At 59.1% G+C, this 25,695-nt stretch overlaps 1 protein-coding gene across 2 annotated transcripts in view; it reads right to left on the bottom strand.

The window, feature by feature from the left end:
- Positions 1–25,695, bottom strand: part of TWIST2 (twist family bHLH transcription factor 2) — a 77,051-nt gene that overhangs the window by 11,612 nt on the left and 39,744 nt on the right. The window contains exon 2 of one of the 2 annotated variants that reach the window (XM_023259935.2): positions 16,044–16,736. The exons of the other annotated variant lie outside the window; for it this stretch is intronic. The gene's annotated coding sequence lies outside the window, so the exon portion shown is untranslated. Of the gene's footprint in view, positions 1–16,043; positions 16,737–25,695 lie in introns of those variants that run through there. 2 annotated transcript variants of the gene reach the window in all.

Here is a 25,695-nt window from a genome sequence, read left to right as displayed (position 1 = left end):
GTCGGCAGGTCCCACGTTGTTCCACCCCCCACCCCCAGCAGGTGCCTCATGGTTCCATGTCCCCCACAGTGGGTCTTATGTGGCTCCACGCCCCAGCAAGCCTTAGGTGGCTCCACCCGAGCTGTTCCCACGTGTCTCCACCCCGTAGGAGGTCCCGCGTGGCTCCACCCCCAGCAAGTCCTCTGTGGCTCCACCCCCAGCAGGTCCCGCGTGGCTCCACCCCCAGCAAGTCCTCTGTGGCTCCACCCCCAGCATGTCCTCTGTGGCTCCACCCCCAGTAGGTCCTCTGTGGCTCCACCCCCAGGAGGTCCCACGTGGCTCCACCACCCACCCCTAGCAGGTCCTCTGTGACTCCACCCCTAGCAGGTCCCGTGTGGCTCCACCCCCAGCAAGTCCTCTGTGGCTCCACCCCCAGCAGGTCCCGCGTGGCTCCACCCCCAGCAAGTCCTCTGTGGCTCCACCCCCAGCATGTCCTGCGTGGCTCCACCCCCCCCACCCCTAGCAGGTCCTCTGTGGCTCCACCCCCAGCAGGTCCCACATGGCTCCACCCCCCAGCAAGTCCTCTGTGGCTCCACCGCCAGCAGGTCCCGTGTGGCTCCACCCCCAGCAAGTCCTCTGTGGCTCCACCCCCAGTAGGTCCTGCGTTGCTCCACCCCCCACCCCTAGCAGGTCCTCTGTGGCCCCACCCCCAGCATGTCCCGCGTGGCTCCACCCCCCACCCCTAGCAGGTCCCCCGTGGCTCCACCCCCAGCAAGCCCTCTGTGGCTCCACCCCCAGCAAGTCCTGTGTGGCTCCACCCCCAGCAAGTGCTCTGTGGCTCCACCTCCAGCAGGTCCTCTGTGGCTCCACCCCCAGGAGGTCCCGCGTGGCTCCACCCCCACAGCAAGTCGTCTGTGGCTCCACCCCCAGCAGGTCTTCTGTGGCTCCACCCCCAGGAGGTCCCGCGTGGCTCCACCCCCCACCCCTAGCAGGTCCTCTGTGACTCCACCCCTAGCAGGTCCTGCGTGGCTCCACCCCCAGCAAGTCCTCTGTGGCTCCACACCCAGCAGGTCCTGCGTGGCTCCACCCCCCACCCCTAGCAGGTCCTCTGTGGCTCCACCCCCAGCAGGTCCTGCGTGGCTCCACCCCCCACCCCTAGCAGGCCCTCTGTGGCTCCACCCCCAGCAGGTCCTGCGTGGCTCCACCCCCCACCCCTAGCAGGTCCTCTATGGCTCCACCCCCAGCAGGTCCCGCGTGGCTCCACCCCCAGCAAGTCCTCTGTGTCTCCACCCCCAGCAGGTCCCGCGTGGCTCCACCCCCCACCCCTAGCAGGTCCTCTATGGCTCCACCCCCAGCAAGTCCTCTGTGACTCCACCCCCAGAAGGTCCCGCGTGGCTCCACCCCCAGCAAGTCCTCTGTGGCTCCACCCCCAAGGGGGTCCCGCGTGGCTCCACCCCCACCCCAGCAGGTCCTCTGTGGCTCCACCCCCAGCAGGTCCTGCGTGGCTCCACCCCCCACCCCTAGCAGGTCCTCTGTGGCTCCACCCCCAGCAGGTCCCGCGTGGCTCCACCCCCAGCAAGTCCTCTGTGGCTCCACCCCCAGTAGGTCCTACGTGGCTCCACCCCCCACCCCTAGCAGGTCCTCTGTGGTTCCACCCCCAGCAAGCCCTCTGTGGCTCCACCCCCAGCAGGTCCTCTGTGGCTCCACCCCCAGGAGGTCCCGCGTGGCTCCACCCGCCCCCAGCACAGATGCCAGCTGGCCCTGAAGACACGGGCTCCCGGGATGGGCGACCCTTGCCGGGGAGGGCTTCAGGAGGGGCTCTGTGCCCAGAGGCAGGAGTGGACAGGGCCTCGTGGAGACCCACCAAGCTCCGGCAGGCTTCCTGGGTGGAGGCGGCAAAGCACCGCTAGTCTTGGAAGGTGCAGGGAGTGGCCAGGCAAGAAAGTGCCCGAGGGGGGACCGACGGAGCACAGCCAGGTGAAAGCAGGGTGCGTTGGGCACGCGTATGGGAGGGGCCGGCCGGGGCTGGAGGCTGGGACCCAGGGGTCAGATGTCCCCACTCTCTGGTCCCATGCCACCAAGTCCGGTTTCCCATAAAGCCACAGATTGCCTTCCGAGAACGTTGCGGACTAGGGTAGAGCGGCCCGCCCAAGGCAGGGCCCTCCCAGCCTGAGACACAGGACGGCTTCCAGACGGGGTCTGGGGGCTACCGAGGAGCATTGTGGGGCAGCAGCCAGAGTGGCCCGTCCTGAGGGGCACCTGGCGCCGCCTGTGTCCTGAAGAAATGGGGCTCATTGGGACGCGAAGCCACCACAGGAGGAAAACCAGCATTCCCCGCGCCAAGGGGGTCGGCCACGGCCACTCGCAGTTTGCTTGGTTCTGAGTTGGCAGCCGAGACAGGTAGGCAGGCAGTCGGTTCTGAATCCATAATCCCGTCCTGGTTGTTGGAGGCCGATGGCTACAGGCGATGTGTGGCTTTCTGGGCTGTTACCAAGAGATGCTGCTCTGACTTTCTGCGGGCTGGCTCCCCGGCTGCTTTGGGCAGGGTGTGGTCCAGGCTGCTATTTGTGCTTATGGTCTGACCATTGCCCGTTTGTATTTCAGTCTTTCGAGTGAAATTGGGGGGGGGGCGGTATTTTGGACATGATGACCTTCACACCAGAGACACCGGTACAGAGCACCCTGTGTTTCCACACCTGCTAGGCTGGGGTTGGCTCGGGGCCAACAGGGGGCAGGTCTAGCTCAGCGGCGGGCAGAAACCCTGTCTTGGATGCAGCACCGCCACGTATCAGGGCGGCACGGGTGCACGGGACCGTGCCAAGAGAGGCATGCGCCCGGGTCCCCCCGGGCCCAGGTTCCGTGAGAACCGCTTTGTTGAGACAGATGGTATGCAGTGGATTGAGAAACTGCCACGGTTGGGGAAACAGCGAGAAAACCTTCCAGAAGAAAACACTGAAGAGGCAAGGGCCAGATCGAGGGAGGAAGGCAAGTCTGGAGCATGTGGGAAATTGCAAACTAATTTAAAACAATGTGAGAGGTGGGGAGGCTTGCGCGGTCCCAGCGCCAGTGCCGGGGGATCTGGCCGGATGGTGGTTCTGACTGCGTTTCAAGTGTAAGATATACTTTGATTAATTTCTCTAGACTTCACCAGAGTTACACCAGCAAGTCCCAGAACACTAATTAAGGCGAAGAGGCGGACAGTGACTCACGCTGGAAAGAGCCCAACTGACGAAACGCTCCCAGCCCTCGGAAAGCATCCACGGTCCTCATGCAATGGGAATTGCCTTGATCAAGACAGCTCTGGCACGAGGTCAGCACGATAATGGAGACAGAGCTCTGATTAATGGGCGTGTGTGTGTGTGAGAGTGCGTGCACGCATGCGTGTGCTCACACACACGTGCGCAGGCTCTGGGTGTGTGTTCCTGGGAAACGCCGGCAGGGCCATCTGGCCGGTGCTTCCTCGTGGGGTCACCCCGCAGGAGACTGATGGGATGGCCGGGCGCTCTGGGGTTTGGATTCCCGGGAAAACAGCGGAAGCCCGTGCCAAGGGAGATGCGGGGCTCCCCGGGGCATCACCTCCTCCAGCTGGACGCCACCACCCAAGGCCCCCGCTGGCTGACCAGACTCTCGCTTCAAGGCTCGAGTGGCGGAGGACGGACCGGCTCTCACCCCCCGGAGCACGGGGGGGAAAGCGGACGAGAAAGCATCCGTATCCTGGCACAGAAATGGGTGTGTAAGAAAACAGAAGGGCACCCAAGCAGGTGTTTTCTCTCCAGGGGCTTCAGGCTCTGCCGTGATCGGCCACTGTGGCTGCGGGGCTGAGGGCCACCCGGCGGGGCCACCAAGAGCCCACGGGCTGGGGGTCACCCACGTCCATTGTTCTCAGTGCAGAGCGGGAGGAGACACGTGGCGAGACGCCGTGAAGGGCACCTCGCGTGCGGACGGCCCAGCGGAGCTCCGCACGGGCAGTCCGCGGGTGTGCACAGGAACCCACGGCCCTCCGTGTGGATCTTAATACCCGATGCATTATGCCTGCGCGAGGCAATTTATCTTCACCCTGGGTCCACGTGCAGCGGTTTGAGGGCAGATAAAAACCAGCTCGCTATCCCGAGGTAACTTCTTCTCCAAACCTGTGAAGGCCCGAAGATGGTGGGTGCGTCTTTCACAGCTGCAGGGTGTGTGCGTGTCAAAAACGGAGGCAGGAAAGCCTGCGGGTCAAGAGCAAGAACTCTGAATCTCTCTTCTGCCTGTCCTGCAACTTCGGGCTGGTCACAAGCTGTGTGGGTGGCCTCAGTTCCTCTGCCAGAGGACAGCGAGTGAGAGCACCTGGGCCAGGGGCCACGGGAGCCGCCGCAGGAAACAGATGAGAGAAGGCACAGCCCAGAGCACTGAGCCATCACTCCGGGATATAGTCAGGCTGGCGGGACGCAGCAGGGCGGACGGCTGGGGGCGGCAAAGTGTCACAGCGCACGGGCCCCAGGGGCACGTGGCCCGGATTCAGGAACCTTTTCCAGTTTGTAACCAGAGCACCGACACAGGAATAAAAAACGCTAGCACAGCTCCTGGGGCGCCTTGCGTGGCTCGGTCCGTTAAGCGTCTGACCCTTGATTTCAGCTCAGGTCATGATCTCACAGTCGTGGGATCGAGCCCCGTGTCGGGCCCCTCGCTGAGCGTGGAGCCTGCTTGGGATTCTCTCTCCCTCTGTCCCTCCCCCCTGCTCATGTTCTCTCTCTCTCTCAAAATAAATAAACCTTTAAAAAGTATTTTAAAAACCACTAGTACGGTTACAAAGACATCTTCAATTCTCAACCTGTGGAGAGATTGTGAGAGTTGATTTTATGTGTCAACTTGACTGGGTGAAAGGATGCACGGTGACCTGCCAAAAGCAGGATTTCTGGTTGGGTCTGGTTGTGTATCCCGAGGAGATCGGCTCTGGAATCAGCAGACTGAGGAAATGGCCCTCACCAATGCAGGCGGATACCATCCCATCCCTTTAGGGCCCAAATAAAACCAAAAGGCAGAGGACCGGTGACTTCCTCTGTTTGAGCCGGGACAGCTGTCCCCTCCCGCTCTCAGACGCTGATGCTTCTGGGTCTCTGGCCTCGATTTGCGTGGAGTGAGTGACACCCCCAGCTTTCCCGGGTCTCCAGGTTGCAGACGCGGACCGTGGGACTTCTCAGCCTTCACAATCACGTAAGCCAGTTCCTGTAACTAGTCTCCGGACGTGTCCCGTTCTGTTTCTCTGGAGAACCCTCATGCAGAAATACTACGGTAAATAAAGGAGTTCGCCTTAAAAAGGGAAGGCGGCTGGATGGGGACGGTCTGAGAAATGTGGACACCCGTTGAATGACGGGCACAGGACCAAGACGGAGAACACAGAGGAAGCACTCCTAAGGCGACACCTGTGGATCCTGGGTCGCGACGGGGACGTTAGAGTGCAAGGTCGTGACCTGTGCCTCCGTGTTCCCTCAGGCCTCACTGGGTACCCCTGTGCGCGTGCGCTTTGAATTCAGCCGATTTGATCTTGTTGGTGCAAAACTCTACAACCTGGCGTGAGTGTGACAGAGGGGCACGCACTGGTTGTGCAGGCAGAGCAAATGCACGCTCGGCCCGCCGCCCGCGGTCAGCTCTCCCGGGAGAGGTGGACCCCCGCCCTTGCATCGGGAGCGCCCGCCGGCACACCCGGCCGGGTCACACGTGTGTGCGAGCCCACGGAGTCACCCCTCACGAGCGGATCCTAGATGCCAAGGGCCGTGCCAGGGCCCGGAGGGCCGGCGGGGAGCAAGGTGACAACGACCGGGCCCTTGCGGAGCTTAAGCCGCACTTCGGAGACAGACAAATCAGGCAGAAGAGCAAACTCAAGCTCCACCCCTCGTCCCTGTGCCCCACGAAGGAATGTTTCTAGTAAAGAAACATTGCTGTGACGTCACCAGCGCCGACCCTGACGTCACCAAGCACAGATGCCTGAATTGTGCTTCCGACGTGGCGGAAAAACAACTGAAAAATGTTGGAGGTTTTTAAACTCATGATGTCTTTCACGTCTCGCACAGAAAGGGGGTCACCCAGACTATGACAGTGACCAGCTGAGGGCCGTCCCCAGGGTGCAGCCGTGGCACACACAGGGCACGCCCGCTTGCCCGCGTCAGCCTCTCTGCAGCCTGCTGAGGGCTCTCGGCCGCCCCACCCCTCCCGAGCCCCCACGGGGGCTGCGGAAACACATCCTTCTGGCTCTACCCGCCCCCCCCGCCCCGGCCAGTGAGATCAGGCTCCACGCGCCCCGACCCCCAAGGGGACCCCGCTCGCTCGGCCCAGCTCCTCGTGCCGACGAGGCCACCCGGGCCACGGCTGCGGCAGCTCGGAGGTTGGCTGCGTTGGGTCCGGCATCCACCCCCCTCCGGCCGGCCGGGGAGGGGGACGGGGTGGCTGTGCGGAGACCAGGCTGTTTACTCGGAAGAGCCGTGGGCAGGAAGATACTATCGACACGGAAGACATAAAACTGAAGGCGGGGAGATTTTCCTTTTGTTCCTTGTGAATCCTGACAAGTCCCCGAGTGGACAGTGGGAGGGGCTGGGTCCTCAGGGTCAGCAGGACCATCCAACAAACAGCATGCGCAGCTTTTTCCAAAGTGATTGGCTTTGCGGTCTCTCTCTCTTTCTCTCTTTCTTTCTTTCTTTCTTCCTTCTTTCCTTTCTTTCTTTCCCTTTTTTTCTTCCTTCTTTTCTTTCTTTTCTTTCTTTCTTTCTTTCTTTCTCTTTCTTTCTTTCTCTTTCTTTCTTTCTTTCTCTCTCTCTTTCTTCCTTCCTTCCCTCCTTCCTTCCCTTATTTCTTTCTCTCTTCCTTCCTTCCTTCCTTCCTTTTTCTCTTTCTTTTCTTTCTTTCTTTTCTTTCTTTCTTTCTTTGTTTCTTTCTTTCTTTCTCTTTCTTCCTTCTTTCCTTTCTTTCTTCCCCTTTTTTTCTTCCTTTCTTTCTTTCTTTCTTCCTTCCTTCCTTCCTTCCTTCCTTCCTTCTTTCTTTCTTTCTCTTTCTTTCTTTCTCTTTCTTTTTCTCTTTCTTTCTTTTTCTTTTTCTTTCTGCCTTTTTCTTTCTCTTTCTTGTTCTCTTTCTTTCTCTCTTCCTTCCTTTCTTTTTCTCTTTCTTTTCTTTTCTTTCTTTCTTTCTTTCTTTCTTCCTTCCTTCTTTCCTTTCTTTCTTTTCTTTCTTTCTTTCTTTCTCTTTCTTCTTTCTTTCTTTCTTTCTTTCTTTCTTTCTTTTTCTTTCTCTTTCTTTCTTTCTTTCTCTTTCTTTTTTTCTAATCTGTGAATTGTTGGGTCAATACCAACATCATAAAGAGGCAGCTTTTGTTAATCTTGGCATCAAAATGATGTGTTTTCAAAACCTGAACCAAACCAAAGAAGTAACAAGTTAGAGAAGTAAGCCTGAAGAAGCAGCATACTGTTTTGTGGGGAGTCTGCAAAAGAAAACAAACAAACCACAACCATAATCGGGGGAAAAAGCAGTCTGCTGCGGGCTGAGTAAATGTCTAGCCCCACACTGTGGGAAGCTTGAAGGCTTTCGTCCGAGCTGAGCATGGGAAGATGTGGGTTTTAAGACGGATGCATCAGCCAAGGTTCTGGCCCGGCCGCGCTCTCCTCGTCTGGGATGCGGTTCCCACCCTCCCAACAGAGGGCTGCTGTAGGGTAGTGTTGCCCGTCCACAGATCAAGAGAAGTGTGGGAACAGCCTTCGAGGACCTTGACCCCGAAGATGTTTGAGTGTGTCCATCAGAAACGGAAGACCTGCCCACCTGTCAGTGGACGACCCAGAGCCAAATGACCTAAGCTGGGACATTTGAATCCAGGAGCACGGAGATTGCACTTAGCTTTTGACACCCATCTGACATTTCTTCCCATCTCTGGGGATTGAAAAAGGGGCACATCAACACAGCCCCAGGAATGACGGCCAACGTCTGACTTGCTCCTGTGTCATCACATGTACGTTTCCCGAGAGCCCTGCACGTGTTTTTCTTCTTTGATTCCTTCCTCGCAGAGGGGGAAACAGAGGGAAAATGGGTCATTTGTTGTGGTTATTTCTTGTGCTGAGTTGTGTCAAGTCAGAAAACTGTCTCTCTGTTCTTCTTCCAGCAGTGGAACAGGAAGACAGGGAGGCCTTTTCAGCCCCGGTGGCTGTGAAGGTGGCCCTCGTGGTCACCTGGATTCCTAGAATGTTACGCCTGGCGGTTTCCGTTTTCCTCAATGTCATTGTAAAGGTTACTGTTTGAACGTGGGTTGTTATGATGTCAACATATCAGAAAAGGTTTCCCTCTCCTCTCATAAAGTTCTGCACGCGTGACAATTGTTAGCAAACAATGATCTAATTCCTGTTTCGGTGGAAGTTTTGAGCGCATTATCTCTTAGAGCTTTTTACATCACGAATGGACAGGCAATCCAGTTTAAATGGATGTAAATGACGAGGACAGTGTACTTTGGGGAGGGTTCGGGAACCTTCAGGAGAAGTTTGGTCCAGCAGCTCTGTGATGCAGAGGGACAGAGGTCCCTCAGGCCCTCGGCTCCCCCTGCACGGCAGGTGGAACCACAGGCTGACCACGCCCTGCTCTGAGGAAGGGAGTCGCCCCCAGCTGGATTCCTGAGGCTCACTGAGCCACCTCTGTGTCTTTCTTGACCCTGTGCTATTTTCAAGTGTCCTGGGGCCCCCAGGTGATGGGCTCTGGTGGGGCCACGCATCAGAAGGCACCTGTCTGGAAAGTCACTTGCTGAAGGGCTCCCGGGAAGACCCCAGGGTGGACGGCTCTGAAGAGGCATGCGCCCCGCAAGCCATTCCCCTCTGGGCCTGGAGAATTCCCAGAGAATCCCGAGCGGGGACCCCTCCAGGCCAGCTGCTGTTTCCAACCCCATGGGCCCGCTGACCCCATCCTCAAGTCACCAGGTCTCCACCCTGGCCAGCTCAGCCACCCACAGCCCCCCGTGCTCAAGCCCACCGCTCTCATCAGTCTTTCTACGGCGCCCTCCGAGCTCTTCAGGCCCAGATGATGGACGACAGAAAACTGTGCACTCTCCTCTTGGCGGAGCTCTGTGCCTTCCCCTCCCCTTACCTGTCTGTCCTCCTCCCGTGCCTCTCCTGTCCGCTCTCGTGCACCACACAGCACAGCCGGGGGCTCCCAGTCCCCCCGCCACTGGCCACACGCGGACTTCCCTGCGGCCCCCACCCACCCCTCCTGGGGTCAGGCCGCCTGCCCTCTGCCCTCCACATCCCAGCGGCAGGTGGGTTCTCCAGGGGTCACAAAGCCCCCACTCCTCTTCGGCCATGCACCCTGCCCTGCGGCACGGTGGCCACTCCTCCGTGTCTGTCCTGTGCTGCCACTGCCTCGGTGGCCTCTTTTGAGCACAGCCCCAGGTTGCTTGCTTGTGTAGACATTCATCTGAGCTGCGGGCTTTGTGGCCCTGGAGCCTCAGCCCTGCCCACTCCCAGCAGTGAAACCACCCTTGGGGAGGCTTGTGGGCTGTCTCCCTGAATATGGGGGTGCCAGGAAGGTGGGGGGGGAGGAGGGGAGGGCAGTGGAGGCAGCTGAGAGGCATGGGAAGAGGAGGGGTCTCTGCTGGCCTTTCCTGTCTTCATCACTTTGAGGACCGAGGACGCTTGGCTTAGCTAAGCTTCTGCTAATGGCACGCTCACTCTTTTAATACAGAAACCAGTTTGGGAGTTGGGGTGTGCCCAGAGAAAACATCACCCCTGGATCTCCACGCTGCATGGGTGGGTAGTCTCGTGAAGGGGGGCCGTGAGGCTGGCGGCCCTGGTGTAGCCCCAAAACCAGCCACAGGGAGCCCTCGGCATGTGTCATCCACCGTCCCTTGACCCCAGGCCACCGCAGGCTGTGTGGTGCGCTCGGACAAGCAGGCGGGTCTCCCCTTCTGCGCGCAGCCTGTGCGGACGGCCCTACCGTGCGACGACCCTATTAGGAGTCAAGCCACGATGACACTATGAGAAAACGCGAATATGCAGATGACCTTCCTGTCATGAAACGCCGGGAGAAAGGCCCGAGGGGGGTTTCGTCCCATTTACAGCAGAAGAAATCCAGACCACAAACCCAGCTTCTGACGGGACCCTGCCCCGGCTCATTCCAGGAACACGATGTGACACAAACCACAGACGACAGTTGCACCAAGAGGGCAGGAAGAAACCGCTGGTAAAAACAGGACGGAAACCAAGCCACGTCTCTTCCAGGCCCAAGCGGCTGGCGGCTTGGGATGCGGCGGGAGAACGTTTCTGATGCCCGAAGGGAAGGTCGTAGGGGGGTGAGGCCGGCTGGGTCCTTCAGGGACGAGGGTCCTGCCTCCTCTGTGGCCTCTCTGACCACCCCGCCGAGTGTGCATCCGGCCCAGAGTGGGAGGGCTAAGATGTTCTGGGACCCAGACGGGCCACGCCCCTGGCCCTGGCCCTGGCCGGCGGTGCCCTCCCCGCTGGGGAGCCCGGGACATCTGGAGGGGTTCCCTGCCGTTGCCCCAGTGCCCGTCACTGGCCTGGTTCACCTTGCAGGGCTTCCCCGCCGCCCACGTGGGAGGCACGCCGATGCCAGGGAACAGCCCCAAGCCCCTGGCCAAAGCACGCGGAGTCCTGCCCGCGCCAAGCAAGTGAGGAGCGTGGCCTGGCGTAGAGTTTGCCTCTGTCGTGCAAGGTCCAAGTGCCCGCAGCCCAGCGAGGAGCGGCGATCTGGTCCCTGTCCACCGCGGCGGATGCTGTCCTCAAGGCCACGTCAGTACCTCTCTGGGTTGACTCTCCTGAGCGCCGAGGCCAGGCCGTGGCTGGTGGAGGGGCCGGGAGGTGGGTTTGGAACGGCCGGTGGGGCGGACCCACCCCTGTCTTCAGGAACACCTGCTGACGCTTTTCGTTCTCACACTGAGGGGCCGCCCAGCCAGGCCCTCAGAGGGTTTCCCAGCCCAGGCCCATCTGGCTCACCACCCTGAGCCTCTTCTCTGCGAGTGGTGTCTGAGACCTCTCAGGACTGAGCCCCAAGTGGGAAGCTGCACCCAACATCCAGTCCAAAGAGAAGTTTGGGTGGCTGGCGCTTCCCCCCTCCCCCACCCCCGAGCGTTCCTGGGGCTGCGGCGGGGAAAGTTCGCGCACAAGGAAGGGGGAGGATTAGCGTCCAAGAGCTCACGGGTCACAGAGGACACCACACAGGCAGGTGGGTGGGGACCGCAGCCTCCTTCCTCCTCCTCTGACGTGGGGCCTCGGGACTCCGGCAGGCTGCTCTCCGAGTGCCTTTCGATTTTGGAGAGGTACCCAATCTGCCGCATTCCAACTAGAAACATCGTGAGTGTAAAAATACCTGAAGGCAACGTGGGGTCTGATGCTACTGGACCCGCAGCTAAAGCTGGCCGGCTCCCTCCCACCGGTCAGCCTGCATTAAGCCCCGTACTTCGGGAAGCCCTGAGTCTCTGCGGCCCCTGCAACCACAAACCTTGATTCTGAAGCCCGAGATGAGTAGATTTAATCGACCCGAAGGGGCCAAGAAACCGGTCAGAAAGGCCAGCAGTCCTCCACCGCGGCTCTGAACACACGGCGGTCAAGGCTCAGATGGCTCACGCCATCTGCCACCCCCAGAAAGGAACTCCGAGCCGCGGTGACCTTTCCAGGAGACTTGAGAAGCAGGAGCCCTAGCGGGCGGGGGTAGGACTGTGCCTTTTGCCCCCCGTGGCGCATCGTTAAGTAGAAGCCCGGCTTGTGGAGGGTTTGGGCGTTCGCCCGGCTTGTGTTTGCTCTGAGCTGGGCGGCTCGCTTCTACAGGAGCGGGGAGCAGTCAGGTGGCGGCTCGCCCGGCTGGGCGCGGCATCCCAGGTAGAGCGGACACCCAGACAGAGGCCCTGTCCTTTGGGCCGTAAATCGGCAATTAGCCGAGACCCCATACTCCTTCCATCCGGTCTCTGTGGAGGGTGGCGGTCTGCAGGCAGAGGGCTCCCAGGAGGGGCCTGCCCCTTCCTTCCCACAGGCGGAGGGGGGAGGGGCAAGAGGAGGGGCCGCACGTGCCACCGTCCCTTGTTTCCCCGGGGAATTGTGTCCCCAGGGTCGGCACCACCGGGGAGACCGAGAAACCGCCTCCCCATCATCCGTTCTCATCACCGACGTCATTGTGCCATCCTGTCCCCGTCTGCAACCTTCCCTCCTTCACTCCTGTGGGGAAGCCGGCCACGGGCAGTGACTGGTAGAACCCGAGAGTTCTGCCCACCCTGCGTTTTTAAGCCTGGGAAGTAAGGCCAGCCCCCCTGGCTTCTGGCGTTTCTGGTCTCACTTCACTTTCCCATTTTATTCTCAACAAAGCAAACACGTGGGCAGGGAGCTTTCCAGCTTCGTCTAGGGCTGCCCTAACACACGGGGCGGCTTAAACAGTGGAGACGCGCCCTGTCTCTCTGTTCTGGGGCGGGGAGGTCCCAGACCGAGGTGTGTGTGGGGTCGTTCGTTCTCAGGCCACGAGGGAGAACCTGTTCCAGGCCCCTGTCCTTGGTTTATTGATGGCCATCTTCTCCCTAACTTCCTCTTCTTACAAGGACACCTGTCATATGGCATTGAGCTCACCCTAATGACCTTTTACTTAATTACCTCTGCAAAGACCCCAGCTCCAAGTAGAGAGTCACCTTCTGAAATCCTGGGGGCCAGGACTCCAACGTATGATTGTAGGGGACATAATTCAACCCGTAACAAACCGGAATGGCTTTTACAGGGCACCCCGTCCACCTCTGTGGTTTATAGAAGGAGAAACTGAGGCAGAGAGAGAGAAAGTGACCACCACCAACAGCTCTCCTTCCGGATGCTCGCTGGGTGCCAGGAAGCGTGTTGGGTGTCGTTCACACGTGGCCCCACCCAAGCCCACCCTGGAGGCAGGTGTGTTGGCTCCCGTGATGCAGATATCTGGGGCACCGGCATCTGGAAGAGTGGGGAGCAGAAATGCACCTATGTCTCCTATCGTGAGTTCCCATTTCTACTGTTATGGGAATCTTTGTCTCTTTGTTCCTTTTTAAAAAACGTTTATGTCCTTATTTTGAAAGAATGGGAAAGAAGAGAGCAAGCATGGATGGGCGGAGAGAGAGAGAGAGAGAGGCGAGCCCAAGCAGGCTCTGAGACGTCAGCACAGAGCTTGGCACAGAGTTTGAACTCATGAACCATGATATCACGACCTGAGCCGAGATCAAGAGACGCTTAACCGACTGAGCCACCCAGGCGCCCCTCTTTGTTCCTGAACATCACTTATCACTTGCTTGTCTCCTCATTTGGTAAAGTCTTCTGTGGGGTGACAGCTCCCTGAGGCCTTCCCTGGGTCCCAGCCTGGCTTGTGTTTTTCACGTGCACCCCCAGAGGCGCAAGATGTCTGTCACGGCCCCTGCGCATGCCCCTGGCCTAGCACCTGCCCGCTGTCTCCGGGACTTACCTGTGATGTGAGAGTCACGTCTTAATAAAGAAACCACCTCATGCCAAAATAATCCAGGTGGCCAGTAGAGTTCCAGGAAGCTCGTGGCAGGGAGCTGTCTCCCCAACGCGTGGCAAGAATCTTGACGCTTCCCTGTCCACGGCCGCTTTCGGTATCCGTGGCAATGACTGCCACTGCTGCCCCGAACTCGGTGCCCCTTCCTCAGCCCTCCATCCCGGGCCGTGTCTCCCCACTGCCCCATCCCGGACGTTCTGCCACGAAGTGTAGGCACTGACAACACCCAGGACTTTCACTCCAGACATTTCTACGTCCCAGACAAGGAAACAGAGGCTCCGTTGCTCTACTCGGCTTGGGTGGGTCACGGAGTCAGGACTCCCAAGTCGGGCCCTCCCACCACCCTCAGGCTGGGAAGGAGGGGATCGGGCAGGGTTTCTGATTCTCCTGGGCCACAGTCCAAGGCAGACCGCACGCCGACAAAAGGAGTATTCAAGCGGATGGACCGAGAGCACACGGTCAGTGAACAAAACACGAATGGAGTCAACGTGCTGACCCCAAGCTAAACGCACAAAGTGTAAAGGTGAGTATGTTGGCTGGAAAGAAGTCCGTGGCCCCACTGCTCCTCAGTATTGATGATTGTTTCTGGTCAGTAGGGGAGGAGTTAATCCAACGGGCTCTATTCCTTGCGTGAGGCCAGAGCAGTTGGAAGAGGAGTTCTCTGCTCATTTTTAAATGAGACCTGGGGGGCCCCCCGGGTGGCTCGGTCGGTTGGGCGTCCGACTTCGGCTCAGGTCATGATCTCACAGTTCGTGAGTTCAAGCCCCGCGTCGGGCTCTCTGCCGACAGCTTGGCGGAGCCTGGAGTCTGCTTCAGATTCTATGTCTCCCCCTCTTTGCCCCTCCCCTGCGTGTGCTCTCTCTCTGCCTCAAAAATACATAAAAACATTAAAAAAATTTTTTTAAATAAATGAGACCTGGGAACGTAAATGCTTTATTCAGGGCCTTATGGGGCCCGGGGACACAGCAGGGTGTCCCAGGTCCCAGGATCTGACTTCGGTCCTTTCCTGGGGCGCCCTGCTGAGACCCCGAGCTCCGTCCCCGACTCTCCCACGACAGGCAAGGTGTCTTCTCTGGTCTTCCCTCGGCCCCAGCACCCCGCTGTGGTCACGCCCGGCCAAGCCCTCTGCCCTGCAGCGGAGGCAGCACAAATTTTGCAATTTGGAAGTCAAGAAAGAAACTCTTTGTGGCCACCCCATCTGCACATTTGATGTGATAGCATTTGCTATTGTTTTCCTTTTGAATTCCTTCAAGACAAGGTGCTGGAGTATCTAATGGCCTCTGCTGGACCCGGCAGGACAGCGAGGGGCAGTTCTGGACTCTCACTGCCAGGGCCCCAGCTGCCCAGCTCTGTCTTCCCGAAACCTCTACAAGGGATATAGTTGTGTGTGTGTGTGTGTGTGTGTGTGTGTGCACGTGCACGTGTCCACTCTTGTCTGTGGTCAGTGCTGGGGCTCGTGCTGCAGGGACCAGGCCCCCAGACAGGTGCTCAGGACCCCTCTAGTTGGTGCCAGTCGTGGCGGAAGCTGGTGCTGCCTCAGGGTCACTGCAAGGAGCCAGCCAGGTGATGGACATTGAGGTCTGGCTGGTGTTCTGAGGGTCTGCCCTTCTAGTGGCCCCGGGCAGTGGCAGAAAGGGAGGAAGAAGATTCACAGGCCGCCACAGCCCTGCTCCCGAGAATCCTGTCTGGGCGCTGGGTGGCCTCCGGGTGGCGCCGTGTCCTCAGACAGCTCTGTCCAGCAGACCTCGTATCAGTGTCCCCCCGACACATGCCACTGGTGGTGCAGGGAGGTGACCTGGTGACGTGCGGCTGCCCAGCTGGAAGCCCTTAACCTGGGGCTACCCACACCCGCCCTGGTGCCCCCAGACGTGGCGAAAGGCTCAAAAGGCCAGCACGTGGGGTGCGGGGCTCCCTGCCCCTCCCGGCGATGTGTCTCCCCTGTTACCTCGCCCACCTGGACCGGACCCCAGCCGGACTCGCTTTCTTAGCTGCAGACTGTGACCCTTCTGGGGTTTCTGGGCAAGGGCTCCGAGCTCCCCTGTAGATACAGGTGCTCCTTCCTTAACCTCCCCCTGCTGGGTGCACAAGGCTCTGGGGGGCCGGACAGCTGCACGCGGGGCCCAGGGTTAAACATATTCAGAGCAGTCTGGCCCCTTCTGAAAACGTGAAGGAGGGGCATGGGTGTGGGGGTGAGGCTGTGGGGAAGGCTCTGCAGAGCCAGGGGTGGCGGGGGGTGAGGGGGGGCCGGCCTCGGCCTAGGAACGGGGATGGACGCAGGATGCACAGTCTCCACGTCACAGGCAGGAGGAGGTCTGGACAGCGGTGCTGTCTAGCCCCGGGGGCTTCAGGGGAGGCCAGACGCACGGAGGGGCCCAGGCCAGCCTCACCCGCTTTCCCAGGCCTGCGTCCATAGCCCTCTGCACCGCATCAGGGATGGCAGCTTCTAGAAAGTTGTACGACTACCCGTGGCACACTGCCTCACACCCTTTCTTGTCCCTTCTAAAGCGAAGCAGTGGTCAACTCTGTGACCTGGTCCACGTTTCTCGGGCCCATTCCTTGCTGCGAAGTACAGAAGAGGAGAGGGAAGGCCGGGCTGCAGGGACATCTTTATTATTCCTGGGAGGGGGCAGGGTACACAGCCACGTTGCAGTCACCGAGCTTGTTAAAAACATCTCAATAAATAAAACAAATAAGCAACATATACACTGAAACAGAAAATATTTTAAAAAATGGTTAGCTGAGCAAATCACAAGAGAGAGAGAGAGAGGCGAGGGGTGAGAAGGAGTCCAGGCTTGCTTGGAACGATCATGCAGAGGCTGGGGTGGGGGGCGGGGGGGGCATGCGAGGTTCTTTGTCTGAGAGCCTTGGTCCAGTTTAAACAGAGTTGTACAGGAATGCATTTCTGTTTTATTAAAAAAATATACATTAAAAAGGCACTTAGAGGGAAATACAAATCCAAAATTTAAATCCTCGTAAATATGTTCCTGAATCTAGAGATTTTCAGAAAGAACAAATCCCCCCTCCCCACCAAAAAAAAAAAAAAAAAACAAAAAAACCCAGAAGGAAAATCCAAACAGTGGCAAGGACGATAATGACCATGTCACCAGCAGGGACCGTCTCGGGGGAGGAGGTGTGCGGCCCGGGGTCCTCTATCCAAGCCGCTGCTGTCCCCGTGTCTGGACGCTGTGCCGGGAGCAGAGCTGGGCCCCTTGAGGTTGCACAGGTGTCAGAAGTGACAGATGTGGAGGTGCCCCAATTCCACTTGGGCCTCGGCCCCGCAGGACAGCCTGGAAGACAAGGGAGAGGGAGCGTGAGCCCTCACCGCACAGGTGTGCCTGTGTGTGTGTGTGTGTGTGTGTGTGTGTGTGTGTGTGTGTCTGATGTGTGTGTGCGGTCCTAGGCCCTCTCATCACGCGTGGATCCCGGCGCCCCCCACCGTGATCAGGGCACACAACCGTCCCGTCTCTGAGGGCCCGCAAGCACGTGTAAGGGTCTGCCGGAGCGTGCGTGTGACGTGCACAGCGTCCTGTTGAAAGAGTGTGTCCAGGGGCCACCCAGAGCGCCCCCTCCCAGCCCCCCTGCCTGACCGTGGGACCGGCCGGCGAGGCGCCAGGTCAGGAACCCAGCCCACGGACGAGGGGCCACGCTCTCCCAGAACCGCCGCGGCCTTCCTGTGAGGAAGGTGGGCTCACCCAGGGGGCCTCGTCGCCTGGAACGTGGCGGGGTTAGGACAGAGACCCGATGGAGAGGCAGTGAGAGGGAGCGCGCGCAAGGAACCCAGCGGTGGGGTCCCCAGACCGCGCCCACGAGTCCCGCTCGAGAGGATGTGCTTCCCAGAAAGAAGCTCGGGCGGGGTGTGATCTCCAGACCGTAGACAGACGTGGCCGCTGTGAGCCACGGTCACCAGTCACGGTAGTGGGAAGCCCAGGAAGACGGGGGTCCTGCTGCTGGGCACGGGCGTCTGCTCAGGGCCTGTCCGCCTGTTGCAAAGGTGCTGCAGGTGCCAAGGGCGAGGACGGCTGGGCCCCCCACCTCGCTCCAGGGGGCAGCTCGCGGCTAGGGCCACTTCCAGCCCGTCGCCGGCTGTTCTGGGGCCGAGGGCTGCTGATGGCCTCGTCCCGCAGGACCCCCGTCCCACAGAACGCTTGGCAGCTTGCAACCAATCCCAACCTATGTCATCCTTCCCAGGAGCCCCTGAACTTTGTTAGGGATTCTTTAGACTGGCTGGTGGGTACTCCGGCTCCCCGTGATCTTTACCGCCTACCCCAGGGCCCGGTGCGCACAGCACACACCTCCTCATCTGGGGAACAAAGAAATAACCAGATCAACTTCATAACCAAAGGAGGCAAGTCCATTCATCAGAGTCGTCTATGTGCTGGGGCCACCTGGTCCTGGGGGCAAAACGATGCTTAAGGCCGGCCTTTCCCCTGCCCCCGATGCGCTGTGGCCGGGGGTGGGGTGGGGGGCTGCCGGACCCAAGTGCTGAGACAGAAGGATGAGGTTTGCAATGAGGCCGGCAGGGGTTGGGGGTGGGGAGGAGTCAGGAATGGCTTTACCAAGGAGAAGCCTGAGAGGAGGGTCACTGTAGAAACTTCCCTCCAGGATAAGAAGTCAAGGACAGGCACCCCAGGTCCTGGGACCGTGATGTGTAAGGGTACAAAAACACAGAAGGATTTTTGATCCGGTGATGGGTGACGACTTCCACAGTGTGTTGTGGGTGTGCATGTGAGTGTGAGTGTGTGTCCCTCATACTACTGGGCAGTTGCAAGCAGGAAGCTTCCCCCTCTCCCTGCACCCCCAGCTCCCTTCCCCCAGATCCCTAAGAATTCTAGAACGCCCCGCTGGGCCAAGACAAAGGGCTAAGAAGTTTAAGACACATTTTCCCTGAAAGAAACTCATGTGTGTGAAAACATGCACACACAGAGACACACACACACACACACACACACACACACACTTCTTTTCTTTCGAGCCCAGAGCACTCCAAATATGTACGCCTTTCTAAGTGGTCCTGGGCAGAAAGTCAAAGGCTGCTCTCTCTTGGAGAATGTGGTTGTAATTAGATAATTAATAAGGGGGGCAGCTAGAGAAAGGTAAATGGAAGCCTTCCTCAGAGGGAGGAAATAATTACAACAGTTTTTGATATATGAGCCGCACCAACCCTCCAAGGGGAAATACAGTATCATCCATGAAAAGCCAAAAATGACAGAGGCCGTCCCCCAGTAGTGGTGAATTTCAGGGCTGCTTCGTGTACCCGCGGGGCCCAGGGCTCAGGCAGAAATGAGCAGGTTCATTCGTCTTCTTGACCGAGAGCCTGTGGGCCTGGCCCCCCTGATGTCACCCTGACCCCGGCCATGTCTGCTGACATGGGCAGCGTTCTCAGCAACAAACGTAAAACATGTGGGGCCCAGGACTGCCTCCCGCGTGTAACAGCCACCTGAAACCATATGCGTGTGCCCTGTCTGTAGTTCACTCCCCACATCTGTCTGCCTTGCAGAGATGGGGGGGTTGGTGACAGGCAGAGCGGCGGGGCAGCGGCTACACTGAGAGGGTGACTTTGCTCCTCTCTGCCACACCAGACCCTTGGGCACGAATATGCAGTAAAGGGTCTTAGTTGACTATTAATTCCAGGACCTAACCCAGGGAGTGAAACGCCAATAAAAATTCTCCAAAAGGTGAGGCAGGGGCTTCAGGGGGAAGATTTTATTAAAAGGCCTTCCATCCATCCACCCATGTACCCACCATCCATCCGTCCGTCCATCCACCCACCTTTCACATATCTACCCCCCCACCCTTCCTTCCTTCCATCCATCCGCTCATCTATCCACCCACCCAGCCAGCCAGCCATCCATCTACCCATCTACCATCCACATATCTACCCTCCCACCCTTCCTTCCCTCTACCCACCCACTCATCTATCCACCCACCCACCCATCCATCCATCCGTCTATTCACCCACCTACCATCCATCCATCCATCCGTCTATCCATCCATCCATCAATCATCCATCCATCATCCATCTTCTTAACATGTATGGAGCTTCCATCATGCGCCAGAAATGCTAGTAGTTATTTAAAAAGCCCAGAAATGAAACACAGAAATCTAACAGGGAGAAGAAACCTGTTTGTAAGCAACTAGAACACACAGTAGACAGTGGCAACTTTTTAAAGAAAGTACAAGGCAGACTGTGCAGCCAGAAAGGGAAGGGACAAAGTACCTTGAACTTTGTGGGACACTGCCAACAAAAGGCAGGGTAGGGAGTAAGGGTGGAGGGGAAATGGGCACAGATGTGTGATCTCTAATCAGTACAGCACATGCACACACACACACACACACGCCCCTGAGATTTTGCCAGTGGAGATGGGGGGGGTTGTTGAATGTGAGTCTCAGGAAGGCAGGAACTGCGCACAGAAACCCCGGAGCATGGCCACCTTGCAGAGCGCGGAGCAGATGCCCTGAGCCTCACCCAGGCCCTCGTCGCCCCCTTCGGCCTGAAAAGGGGAGGAGTCTGCCTCCCTCAGACCCGACATTGCCCAGCTCACTCGAAGGAGCCACCACCGGCCAGTCCGCACTTGCTGCCACTTGTTGTTTCTGCCCTCCCAGTCACTCTGCCAAAAACAAAGACCCCCAGCTCCTGGGCTCCAGAACACCAGGACTGGGGGGACGTGCCCTGTGCAGATGGACAGTAATGAACCCAGCGGTGGAGCTGACGGCTGCCACCTCCCTGGAGGGTCTTGCCCATCCCACAGGGGCCAGTCCCCCTGCTTGGGCACTCATCGAGCACTGTTGTTCAGCTGGGGCCCGCCGTGCCCTCGCCAAGCCTGGACACAGCCTCCTGACCATTTGAACATGGCTCCCTGGGGTTGGCTGGGGGCATGGAACCCACTTACTAACACCAACCAGACGTGCCATAAATATGAGTGGAAACCACGTGATGCCTCACATCGGGCAACTGGGGACCACGGCGGGGAGATTAGCAAGCCAAGCGCCTCACAAGTGGCCCAGAGCACGAGGATCAAACTTTCCGGACGGTGGAATTTACCATTTGGAGAGAAGCCACGGGGAGTCTGCATGGAGAAAGTAAGGCTGCTCTGCTTTCAGAGAGAAGGAGCAACCAGGAAGTAAGAAAAGGGCTCTTGGAAATCGCAAAACGTCTGGAAGTGGAGTATTTCTCAAGTAATGGAAGCAAACTAGCAAAACAGACCTGATAAAAAACGATCAATAAATCAGAGACTGACTCATGGAGGTCTCCAGCATCTGAGCAAAAGACAAGGAATGTGGAAGGAGGGAGGAGAGGCGGCCACAAAAGAGATATGGGGGAAGACGTCCCCAGGCTCAAGGAAGATTGACGGTCCCAGATTAAAGGGACACAGAGTTCTGGAAAGAAGAGCTGACAACACGGGTAAGCATGCCACATCACGAGGAAAGTTCTGGATTCTGAGTACAGAAAGCCTCCTACAGGCTTCCAGACAGAAAAAGAAACAAAAAAGCACCCAACGAGGGCCACCCGTTGACAGCCAATCCCAGGATGTCCCGTGTTCCTGCGGAAAGGGGTCCATGGACCACATCGGGGAGCAGAAGGAACATGTTGAGGCATATACGGCTCAGAAAATGCACCCCCCACCTCCAGGAGCCACTTCTGGGCAAATACTACTTGAAAAGGTCTTTCCACCCAGATGAAGAGTCATTGGGGCTTCTGTCTCCGCAAGTACAGCAGCAAATAACACGACAATCGTCCCACCGCAAAATGAGCAGGCAAATAGGAACTGGGGGAGGAAAGCCTCAGAGGTCAAAGGTAAGGCAGAGGCCACATCTGTGGGTCCCCAGCCAGCCCGAGCTCCCGCCCGGCCAAGGCCACAGGACCGCGCACCAGACAGCCCCATTCGTTCATAACCACCACACCCTCCGATCTGTCACTCTGCTTACCAACCTCACTCAAGAAAAGGCGGGAAATCTGAATGCATCAACATCTGTAAGATAAGGCGACCAGGCTACCCAAGATCCGTATCTGCCCTACAAAGAACCCGGGGCCAGATTCTTTTACAAGAGCATTAAATAGAACCTTCTGTGACCAGGTCATTCCCATCTGTATTACTCGAGCTGTTCCAGAATTTAAAGACGAGGAAACACTTCCCATTTTGTTTATTTTTATTATTTACTTTTCCGAAGGTTACTTTTTAGAGCAGTTTTAGGTGCACGGCAGAATCGTGGCGCAGGTAGAGAGGGATTCCATGTGCCCCCTTCCCCCCCTCCCCCTGCCCCATGCGCGGCCTCCTCCATAAAATGCCAATGCGACACAACTCGGGCCCCCGTCCAAACGGCATCAGAACCAAAGGCCAGGTCATGCCACCCGTGCCTCTGAATAAGACATCAGCAAGCCAAGTCCCGCTATGTAGGTGAAGAACCCCTTCCACATAACCAAGCAGGGTTTACTCCAGGAATGCTGGCCGGTTAACACTCGGAAGCCCGGCACAAGACAGGGCCGTGAATGAGTAGCTCAGTAGACACGGAGACCTGTAGTCAAAATGTCATGAGCATTCTGGAAGCTCCCGGTAAGACAGGAACCAAGAACACGGCCTTGAGCCAGATCCCAGTGCCGCGATCCATGGGCAGTCCAGCCTTAGGAAAGCGGCCTCGCCTCTCTGGGCTTCACCCCCTCCCGCCGAGGGTCACGCCAGGCCTGCCACCTCGGTGCTACGGGGGTCCAAGGAACCACAGCAGACAAAAGGCCTGTGGCCTCGCCTGGCTCGTGCCCGACTCTCTTGTCACCTTGAGAGGTCAGGATGCTGCTTCTTCCCCAGCTGGGTCTCCACGGTCTAGACCAACACCTGGCACGAAGTAAATGCTCAGTAAACCCCTGTCCGAAGAGGCCACGGTGAAGAGACCGAACAGCCCCCCCATGCAAGGCTTGTGCAGGCGCAAAGTGCCAGGTCCACTAGAATCACTCTCACGCCTTCGAAGTTCCTGCCGCTCTGATGGTGGCTGCTGGCCAGCGGCACCTGCATCAAACCAGAGCTCGTGAGGAATTCGGGGGCAGGCCTGGCCCTGAACCCGGGAGTCCACCTCTGCACCCTGGCACGTCCCCCGTCCCCAGCTCGCCTGAGACGCTTCTCGAGAATCGGGAACGGGAGAGCATGCTCAGTCCGCGTCGTTCAGTCCCCGGTCAGCAAGGTCAGCCGCAGCCTGGACACGCCGTGACTTGCCAGAGACACGGCGGTTAGAGACGAGGCTGGGCATCCTGATGCCCCTGGGGGGGGCCGTCCCCCCTGCAGGCAGCCAGGCCCCGAGGCTGTGCCCGCCGGCTGCAGTTCTGCCCGACGCGCAGGCGGGCGGGCACGACACAAAGCGGACACGGCTGGGCAGCCGGCCTAGGCCTCCCGCCATCGGTCACCCTAGGGGTGCCAGTGACAGGCCCTGGAGGCTCTGAGAAGGTCACACTGCCCAGCTCACGGGGAGCTCCTTCCTTCCTGGTGAGGGCTCTGAAGACAGCCTTGGCTCTGGGTGTAGGCTGGCTCTGCCCCGCCCCCCAGCCCGCCAGCCCGGCCAGCCTGGGCCGTTGCCAGTGAGCGGCCGCCACAACGCTCGCTCTCCCGGAGCCGCCTTGCCCCGGGGGCTATCTCTGCGACTTGTCCAGAGACAGAGGAATAAAACAATTTGCCTTCAGAGGAGACGGTGTGCAACCTCCTTCCAGGTCGGATGTGCGGGCAGCCCCAGTCAGGCCGCAGGCAGGACCGTCCCCGGCAGGCAAGCGGCCAACCCCTGCCAGCCTCACCTGGCTGACCAGAAGGGCGGAGACCCAGCTGCCCTTGCTGGGTGCTGGGTGGGGTGAGGGCAGCACGCGGGGGCCCCCAGGGGGGCAAAGGGGGGCTCAGGCCCCCTCCCCTGCCTGCCTGTGCACCTGTCCTGGAGGGGCAGATGGTTAGAGGCAAACGACAGAACACGCCCCCGCCCCCCACCAGGAGTGCGGAAGGACCCACGTCTAGGTGACAGGGCAGGAATTACCGCTGGTCCTCCGGGGGGCTCGGACTCTATCGCCTACAACTGGCTTTCCTAAGGGGTGTCACGGGACACAGGGAACACTCTGTGGGATGCTGGTGGAGGCAGGAGAAGACAGACAAAGGCTAACCGTCGTCACTGAGACAAACGCAAGTCAAGAAGCCATCGGACTTGTAAGATTTTTACCAGGCTCCTCTGGCTGCCCGTCTGGCCACCCCACTCTCCCAGCCGCGTCCCCCCGCCCCCAGCGTCCCTGCCCCGTACAGGAGGGCCTGTGTCCCATCCCTGGGTCCAGCAGTGGCTCTGACAGGCAGGACGCTCTGGTCCCTCTCTGCTGGTCCTGGGGCCCTTTTTCTAAGAGTTAAACAGAGGCCACGGCCACGGGGTTCTCCTAGGCCATGGCGTTCTCCAACGCAGGCCAGAGTCCAGATCCAGGAGCTTCTGTGCTGGGCAGGGCCTGGCCCATTCCCCTCTGGACGGTCTGCTTTCCCAGGAATGGGTGGGTGGGCAGGTGGGGTGCCCCCTGGCACCCACAAGGCTCCCAGGACACCGGCGGGCTGCTAGACTTCTGCCGCCGGGGCGGAGAAGTGGCCGAGGCGCTGCGCTCGGTGCGGCCCTGGCGGGACCTCCCGGATTCCCGGGACCGGTGGCCCTGTGCGTCCAGGTGGCAGTGAGACCGCTGGGAAGGCTGCCAGGAGGCCGGCGCGGGCGGGTGTCCCTGTGTCCCCTGCCTCTCTGCTTCCGCGGCAGGCCCCACGCTTCCAGACGCCAGGGCCTACGCTCAGGGCCTGGGGCCTGGGGCCTGGGGGCAGGGGGAAGGTGGGCGAGAAGACACTGTGCCCCTCTCCCCTCCGCTCTGGGACTCGGGAGTCTGACCCCCGGCCTGCCTTGTGCCTGAGAAAGAGGAACCCCGTCTACGGTGACTGTATTTATGACGCGGGGCTCATCTTCCACGGCTCCCCACCGTCCACGATTCCCACCGTCCACAGCTCCCTGGTGGCTGGTGGCCGAACTGTTGGCCTTGCTCCTTCAGGGGAGCGAGAGGCTCCCGCCAACTTGGAAGCAGGGCTGTCTCTCGGTCCCTGTGTCTCTCTCCTTGGGGCTTGGCTTCGGGGATTCAGGCCGACTGTGTCTGGAGTGGCCCGCCTGCCAAGGGGCTGGCCTGAGAGCGACCTGGGGGAAAAGGCAAGTTTGCCTCCGCTCGCAGATGTCTCCCCTGCGAGGTGCCTCCCAGGCTCTGGGCCCCGGAGGGACGCGGCCCCCGGCTCTCCTGGCCAGCGCTCTCGGATCCGAGGGGGCTGGCGCAGGAGGCCCAGTGTTCACCCTCAGGATTTACCCCGTCCGCCTTCCTCTGAGGGAGGCCTCCCCACTCGTCCTCCATGAGTCACGGGACACTGCAGAGGGAAGCCCCAAGCTCAGAGGTGGTGAGGGACAGCAGGCCTGAGTCACTAGGTGACAGGAGGGTGCGGCCTCCTCCGGGGACACGGGGCCCCCAAACCCAGGAACTACCTGGAGCGGCGAACTGTGATTTCTCCAGATGGCACCAAGCTTGCCGACAAATAAAACCCATCGGCCGAAGAAGGCGGTGTTAAAAAAATCACCCTGTAGGGCCCTATTTCAGGCGCAGGAAGTGCCTGTCGCGATGACCCATCCAAGGACGTCACCCCAGAGACGAGATGGGGCCCGTGGCGGGGGAGGGGACTTGCACCAAGCCACCGGGCAGGTGCAGCATCATCACCAGAACTCGGGTCAGCGAAGGCCCGAGGCCCGAGGCAGGAATCCCCATCCCACGGTCCTCCGTCCCACAACACCGGTCACGTGGGTCCAGACCTGCGAACGCTGACTTAGTAAATGTCTTTGCACACTTGACAAAGGAGTATGTGAGGACACACCCCTCCCCGTGACAGCAGTGGCGGCTCAAGAGGAAATTCACCGAAGGTTCGCCAATGTCAGGCCCTCTGCTGGCCGACCGGCTAAGGCTGAGGACAGCTCGGTCCCTGTCCTAAGCCAGTTCACTTGGGGACAGACGGCAGAACACGTTCTGATTACAAGTATGTGCTAAACATTCTAACAAAGGCACAATAAAAGCACGTGGGATCTACAACTATTTTGCTACAAACGTAAATGGTTAGAGCAAAATATAGTAAGAGTTAGAGTAAAGGTATAAAAAGGCGCATAATAAAGGCACAGAGAAGCAACAGTTAAACCTCTGGTCAGGTGGGCTTGGGGGACAACGGTGAGCCGTGACTC

This window comes from Felis catus, chromosome C1, assembly GCF_018350175.1.
Source record: "Felis catus isolate Fca126 chromosome C1, F.catus_Fca126_mat1.0, whole genome shotgun sequence".
In the NCBI taxonomy this organism is placed as follows: domain Eukaryota; kingdom Metazoa; phylum Chordata; class Mammalia; order Carnivora; family Felidae; genus Felis; species Felis catus.
Note: the sequence above shows the minus strand (reverse complement) of the source record. Positions and strands in the feature narration are given on the sequence as shown.